Source organism: Sinocyclocheilus anshuiensis, unplaced genomic scaffold, assembly GCF_001515605.1.
Source record: "Sinocyclocheilus anshuiensis isolate Anshui unplaced genomic scaffold, SAMN03320099.WGS_v1.1 scaffold476, whole genome shotgun sequence".
NCBI classification, from domain to species: domain Eukaryota; kingdom Metazoa; phylum Chordata; class Actinopteri; order Cypriniformes; family Cyprinidae; genus Sinocyclocheilus; species Sinocyclocheilus anshuiensis.
The window spans coordinates 533,977-542,040 of record NW_015554139.1 but is presented as its reverse complement, the minus strand read 5'-3'; positions in this window follow the sequence as shown (position 1 = coordinate 542,040).

Genomic DNA, 8,064 nt, shown 5'->3' with positions numbered 1-8,064 from the left:
AGGGTCAGAGTTCAGTGGTGCGTGGGGCAAAAGAGGGGAGGGGGGGCAAGGTCGGGAGGGAGTTCAGCTTCCTGACAGCCTGACAGTCCACGTCAGCTTAATTCAGAATTTACATTTAGAATGCATTATTTTTTTACTTTGTTTGACTGTTATCTTATCTGGATATGGTCTTTGACCCTTCGTCTACTACCTATGACTGCACCCAAGTTGAGTTCAGTGGCTCTTCTGGTTTCCTGTCTGTGAAGATGGGTTCCCATAGACCAGCACAGGGGCATCATGCTGTTTTTTTTCCTTGGCTCACTTGTTGCCCTTGATGAGATAAGAAATGCCTATAGAAAAAAAAAACACTTTTTGCTGTTTTAGATGTTTTTAATGCTTTAGTCTAGTGACACAATCTTTGAGACCAAGGTTAAAATCTAATATATAATGTTCTTATTAATAAACCAAGAAAGACTGCAACTGAACTTGACAGCTAGAGCATTTTATTGTGTGGAAAAGAGCATGTTTGACATAATGATAAGGTTTCATGATAATTGCTTTATTTGTTCCAGGGGGAAAAACGTTTTGAGCAACATAGTGGTGGGAAGATGATTACAGATTTATTGTACATGATCTGTAGATGGAATGATTTTAACCACAGTGTTTTAGTCAAACACTTTTTTTTTTTTACCTAAATCATCCATCTTAATTGAAGATTTTAGAAATTGCATTAAATAAATTAAATTATTAAATTAAAAATAAATAAAATAAAACAAAATTGACTTAAATTTAATAAATAAAAAAATATAAAAAAAATAAAAATAAATAAAATAAATGAAAACAAAATGTAATTATAAAAAGTAAAACAAAAACGAGACTAAATTAAATTAAATTTAAAATATTCCATCTGATCTTTCTGCATAGTTATCCAAAGGCCAGATGGTTGTTGTTGTTGTTGTTTTATTTTGATTTTGTCGGTGGTGTCACTTTGAATGATTTTAGTATTATCTCTATTTATCTCTATATGCATACCATGAATGAAATGGTTACTATTGCATTGAAATGTTTACTATTCACAGCTGGTTTTCTAGCCAATTAATTAAGTTAGATGTGAAATTGTTCTTAGAGTGTGAAGTAGTTCTTATGTGTTCACTGTAAAGCACACAAGACTGCAGGCTCTTTCTCTCTGTGCAGCTGGAGGCGAGTTAGAGACACATTCACAAGAATGTTTGCTGCAGGTCAAGAGTGGTGCTTTCTGCTCTTTTGTTTGCCGTCTGCTGAGGAGGTGTGGAATGCAAACTTCACAAAAGCAGGGAGAAGAAAAGGGAAGGACGACAAAAAAGAAAAAGAATATGTGCCTTTTAATAAAAGGAGGCGAGCTCACTGAGAAGGACAGAAGAAAGTAAGAGAATGGAAAGCTGGAGGAAGTGGGCAGACAGACGAGGAGAAACGAAGCACGGGATAGAAGACAACACCGCATTTGAGTCTGGAAGTGTTCATTGATTTACCGGCTCATTAAAAAAATGGATCCTGCACGCAAATGATTTTAGGCATCGCCACACTGGTAATCATCAAAATAAACCACACTGAGAACTCCTCCCTCGAACGCAGCAATCCGGACCCAAACTGAGGTGGAAAAATCTGTTGTGTTGTTACAGCAGGCATTTTCCACATTAAGAACGAGCTGTGCTTCATTACAGGAAGTCTGGTCCTCCTATTCCTTAAGAATCGAATGTTTTCTTCTTCTTTAAGAGGTATTAAGTGTTTATTTTTATAAGGTCAATGCAATTACAGTGAGAAGCTGTGACTGTCTTATAATTGCACATCTTTGAGCCTTGGGTGCTTGAACTGTAGGAAAATAAAATTAATGAAATTTGTTGTTTAACTGAGCAATTTCAGGTGTTTTCAGGGCTTGTAAGTTGTTTACAATATTCTCATCAAATCTACACCTATGTAGAGTTTCCTCAGCACAATCCAGACCACCTCCTTGTACACCCACACACCCTCACACACACACACACACACACACACACACACACACCCTTCATCCTAAAGATGACCCCTCAATAGCTGTGACATTTTTTCTTCTCAGACACTTGATGAATGATCGTGAGAAAATCTGTGTGGGAACTTACCCAGGAATTAGGAAGAACATTGCTGGTTCTTTAAAAATAGATTACATCATGATAGCCTATTATTCAAATAATTGAGGGATAAAGCACAGTAAGCTGGTCTCTGCTGTTTAATTATCAAAAGCTGCTTACCAAATAAATGGATGAAATATGTTATTCATTCATTTATTTTGTGAACAAAATTTGCAATACAGTTTACAATATTTGACAGCACAATGTTTTGACTGACCAATCAGAATCAAGTATTCCAAGCAGCTGTGAAATATACGATGACACAAATAAGGTGTTTTATTTGTGATTTAATCTGATAGGAGCATACATGAGGGAGTTACATAAGAAATGTATAAAATTTATATTAAATGCAATTAGTGGAGTGTTCCATCTTTATATGGAATTTGATAATTACTTCAATTGTCTTTGAAATATGATTAAAGTGTACTGCTGAATATACTGATGATCATTTATGCTAAACTAAAATATACTTTAATGTAATTTCTATTTTCATGTATTTAAGTACATGAGTAATTGCATGTTTGTAATGATGAAGTTGCAATTTAGTACATTTAAAATATATTAACTTTAAACATAATATCAAATAACACACTACAGTTAGAATTATAATCATGTATTTTACATGTACTTTATTATGATAGTCAACACATAAGTGTACTTCTTTAATGTATATGACAAAAAATTCATAAAATATACTTTTTAAAATTTTAAAAATACTTTAAAGCGTACATGCAGTACAATTAAACATGCTTCTTTTTCACAAAAGTTGTTTAAATGTCATCTTGACTGATGCATTGGTGTTTCAGGATGTTTTAGATTTGTGAAGTTATATGATTCAGGACGTCTGTATGTTCATGACTAATTTCTTCATTTATTAATCAAAATCTTTATGGTCGCCATATTTGTTTGGACTTATACTTTAATTAATGAAATTTGCCAATACATTCTATGATAATACAAACATGTATTACCGTTTACATCTGAGTGCAGTGAATTATATAACAGGATTAAGTTCTCAACGGGTGAAAAGACTCCCATTGAGAAAAGATTTAATATCAAAGACATTTTTTCTCTTCAAAATCCCTCAAATTATGTTTTGGCAGCAGTGGAGACTCAGTCACTTTATTACTCTGAAACATCAGATGCATTTTTTTTCTCTTTTGGACAGATTGCTGTCCTGTCCCAGCATGTTCCACTTTTGTGAAGCATAAAAGAAAACAGTTGTTATTCCAAGATGTTCAGATCACTTTTTCTTTCTGTAATTAATGATTATATTAATCTCTATATTGTCATTCCCGGCTCACATGGCAGCAGTATCTCACCTGCGTCATTCCACAAGTTATTCTCTTATCTGCGGTTCCCTGAAATGTCTCCAATCTGTCCCATCACTAACTCATGGAGACTCCACAGGAAGAGTCGAGTGTAGATGAATGCTGCAGATACGCAAAAGCACTTTACTCAAGTGCCCGTCAGACATATGTCACTGATATGACCTCAAGACATAGAAAGACGGAGCAGTGCAGTCAACATGGAGACCTCTGAGATTCTTTATCACACTCTATGGGTGGCTGGTCTCTTGTTCCTCTTCAAGGAATGGTTTCATTCCCTGCCAGCTCTTATATCTGCTGTAAGTTTCTGAACTGCTACATGAGACTGATTTGTGTCAAGTCACAGATGTGCTTTAATGTAACTGCGTGGTGTGCCATATGTTCCATGAACCCAGGCAGACAAAAGAGGTGGTCACATTTCAATGATTTATGCAAACACAAAGTGCCAAATGCAACATGAAGCCTATAAACACAATATAAATGCAAAGCTCTCTATTTTTGAAATGAGAGTAATACAGGCCTTCAGTGCATGAATTATGTGTTGATCAACACTCTTACTCTCAGCAAGGTCTTTCACAACTTAATCCCTAACATATGGCTTGAAGAGACATTGGTTTTGATGACTTTCAGCTTCCAGAGAATTACTCAAATTTGAGTAATGCATTTATATAAACAGCAATTTCAAAGTCATTGTTACATATGCGTGCTCCTTAGAAATGAGAAACTATCTTAAGATGTTTGTTTGGACAGTGAATAGGGATTGGGTATGTAAAGTGATTCTCCTTGTCAGAGCTGAGTTCTTTCTCAAATTCAGAGACTGATTTTGTCCAGTGGAGTGGGTCTCATATGAAAATGAGTGAAGTAAAGTTTGTTTCACTGAGTTCTTTAAAACCAAAAGGAAAGAAAAGTGGTAGAAGAACATCAGTATTCAATGTGCACCTTGTAAAAAAAGAAGTAAACTTTATAATAATTTCAAAAGGAGTATTACAGAAAGAATTCAGTGTATGCAATATTTTCACTTAATTGCATGTTAATTGCAATTAAATGAAAATACATTTTGCTGAACTTTAGAATTGTTTTGACCCACCTAAGTAGGACTTACAGTGAATACATCTTTAATTTAATAATTATTTGTATTGTCTTTGAAATATGTTTAAAGTGCACTGCCGATTGTACCGGCAAACATTTAGCTAATCTAAAATATACTTCAATGTAATTTCTACTGAAACTTGTATATCATGTATTTAAAAATATTTGTAATCAAAATTTGTAATCTAGTTGCAAATTAGTACATTTAAAAATGTATTAACTTTAAATGTAATATCAAATAACACACTATAATTAAAATTATATTTTACACGTGCTTTTGTTTGTTAGTTAAAATAAGTGTATTTCTTTAAAGTGTGATAAAATATTAAAAAACAATGATTTAAAATGTAGTAAAAGTAAAACGTTTAATTTGACATTATAAATTGCACATTTTATATGGAAGTACATTTTTTTTTTTAAATATACCTTTAAGATTTAAAGTACACTACAAGCGCTTATTTATTTGCTTGCTTGCTTACCAGCCATGGTTGACAGCCAGTGCGCTGCTTGCCTTTTCATTGTATGGAAAAGAGCAACTTTTGCATTAAAATAAGCTCCTTTTCTGGGAAAAAAGGAATATGACCTTTGAGCAACTTGAGAGCAGATGATGACAGACTTCTCAGTTTAAAGCAAAATATACGTGACTGGATTGGACAGACCAAATTTCGACATGTGAATGGGTGCTTTCTGCTTTTAGACAAACCCTTTCTGCATCACCAGTAATCACGCAAAATTAATTGTCAAAGATAAATCTTTTTTTTTTTTTTTGATGTAGCATTCAGAATACACTTGGTGCAAAATCTGAGGGGGCATGTGCATCAGTTTGAATGGGCATGAGGCTTCAGTATAGAAAGAGAATAAGGATGGAGTGGAGATGGATACACTGTTTGAGAATATCCATCCCCTTACCAAAAAGTAGTATACTTCAAGTTTATTTTAGTAAGTATACTTAAGTAAAGTTCAAGTATATTTTTCAGTATACTTTATGTAGTAAGTATACAAATATCAGTGTACTAGTAGTATACTTGTAAGTGTACTATTTCAATACTCCTTGGGACTAAATTAGCCCACTTTCTAGTATATAAAAGTATACTTTTAAGTATACTTTAAGTATAACAGTAGTAAACTTTGAGTACACAACTAGTTTACATCAAAATGTTTTTTTTAAACACTTGAATGTGGATAAGTTTCATAAATAAAAAATAAATAAATAAATAACATTTTGAACAAAAAGCTGAAAAAAGACTATGAATTGGATTCAGAATGATAATCAAAACGTAGATAAGGTCGATCAACACCCCAAAGCTTGACAGTTATTATTACCTCTTCATTGGTCGACATTTTATTCCATAACGTTACACAGCTTTGATACTGTTTTATGCCTGATGATCGTGTTAGATTACATGTGGAAGCATCTGTTGTTTCGGTTTCTTCTTCACTTGTGTTTTTTTGGAAATTCTGTACAGAAGGTGTGTACTAGCGCCCCCTACCGTATAACAATGAAAACACGGATTCTAGGAGCACAATTATAGCTAAAATATATTTAGACTTTTTCTAAGTATAAGTCAAGTATACTTAAATGTCATTTTAAGTATATTTCTGAGAAGTACATAAAGCCCATTTCTGAGAAGTACATAAAAAGTAGACTAAAAGTATACTTTCCTATTTTTAGTTTAAAATAAGTATACTAATAGCACACTTGAATACACTTCTTTTTCGTAAGGGTCTCAAGACTGTCCAGTGTCTGAATCAGTCTGACTGAAACTCACTGATAGAATTTGGAATTTCTCACTTTCAGCTTAAATGTCCAACTTCATTCTTAGTAACTATCTGCTAAAACCACAAGGAATGCAGGTCTAACTTATGAGAGCCAGACTAAATTGTGGTGAAAGTGTGTGTGAGAGTACAGAATTTGCGCAGAAGATCAGCTGAGATCTGTAAAGATATCTGAATATCTCAGAGGCTCTTATGTCTTTTGTTCCCTTTGTGCACATCCCAAATCCGTCCCATGTTTATCTTCACACCCACAGGGCGGATTATCACAGATTGTCTTTATGAATCTGAGAAAGGCTCTTTTTCACTAAACATTAATCTCTTTGTATTGCATGGAGGTTTTAATTTCGTTAGGTTCCTCAGAAGCCAAACAATGTTGATGGACGTTTATAATATTCAACATAAATCATTTGTATTAATCAGAGATACACATGCAAAGTGACCTGAGAGCAACAAGCATTTCCTATGACAAATATGTACAAGTTCATGCTGTGAGGGGGATGCAGGATACAACTGAGAGAGAATGAAGAAAAGAGAGCTTGTTACGTTTCATAGTGTGTCCCATGCTTCCCTCAATCTTGTTTCTGTGTTTTTCCCAAGGAAGATCAAGAGCATCACTTTTCCTACTTTCTTCTATTTCTCTTCAAACTTTATGAGCGCTGGCTCATCCACAAAGGTCTGTCATAGCCTAGGACTGGGTTATGGTGATGTCAGCTCCATTAATTATTGTCAATTAGAGGAATCTATCTCGTAAAGGCTTGTCAGTCTGCAAGTCCAAACCAAAGCCGCAGCAGAATTTCTGGCCAAAGTGCTTCAGCGGCCCTGCAAAATTTACAGCCAATATAAAAAGTATATAGAAAGTAGGCCCTGGTGGGATTTCCCTTTTTTATATGCAAAGCATCTCAGCCTTGGCACGCAAAAAAGCGCAATGTCATAAGACATGATCTGCCATGTTGAATACATTTTGATATGTCAGGAGAGTTAATAATGGACAGATAATCAAACACTATGTAATCTAATGATGTGTTAAAATAAATACTAGTGTCATTTGGAGGGGCCTGGGGCCACCATCCACCTTGTGAGTAATCATGGAGTCATGATTTTGTTGCAGAAGTTGCTGGGGGTGCATTGTTAGTCTGAGAGGAGAGAGATCAGCAGATAACCTTTCCACTGTTCCCACTACGCTTCATTAACTGACCAAAGGTGTTCAAGTTCTCATTCTTTTATTACGATGAAGTTCAAGGCTTCATCACCTATGTGTTATTCAATCAATCGTTCATTCATTCATATATGTAATGTATGTATATATGTATGTATGTATATATTCTTTCGAATTTTGAGTAAATATTGAGTACATATTGATCTTAGCTTGGCTGGTTTTAAGAAGGTCTTTAATTCTGACTAGCTGAAAAGTGCCCAAAACTCCTCCAAAACTAGTCTTCAGTCTTCAGGCCAGCCTTAGACCAGTAAATCAGCTTAGGCTAGTTTATGATGTGCTTTCATTATGTATTTTACATGCTACATTATATATATATATATATGGATGTGTGTGACGTTGCTGTAATATATATATATATATATATATATTTATATATGTATGTATATGTGTATGTATATATATATATATTTATTTATTTATATATGTATGTATATGTGTATGTATATATATATATATTTATTTATTTATATATGTATGTATATGTGTATGTATATATATATATATATATATATATATATATTACAGAAACGTC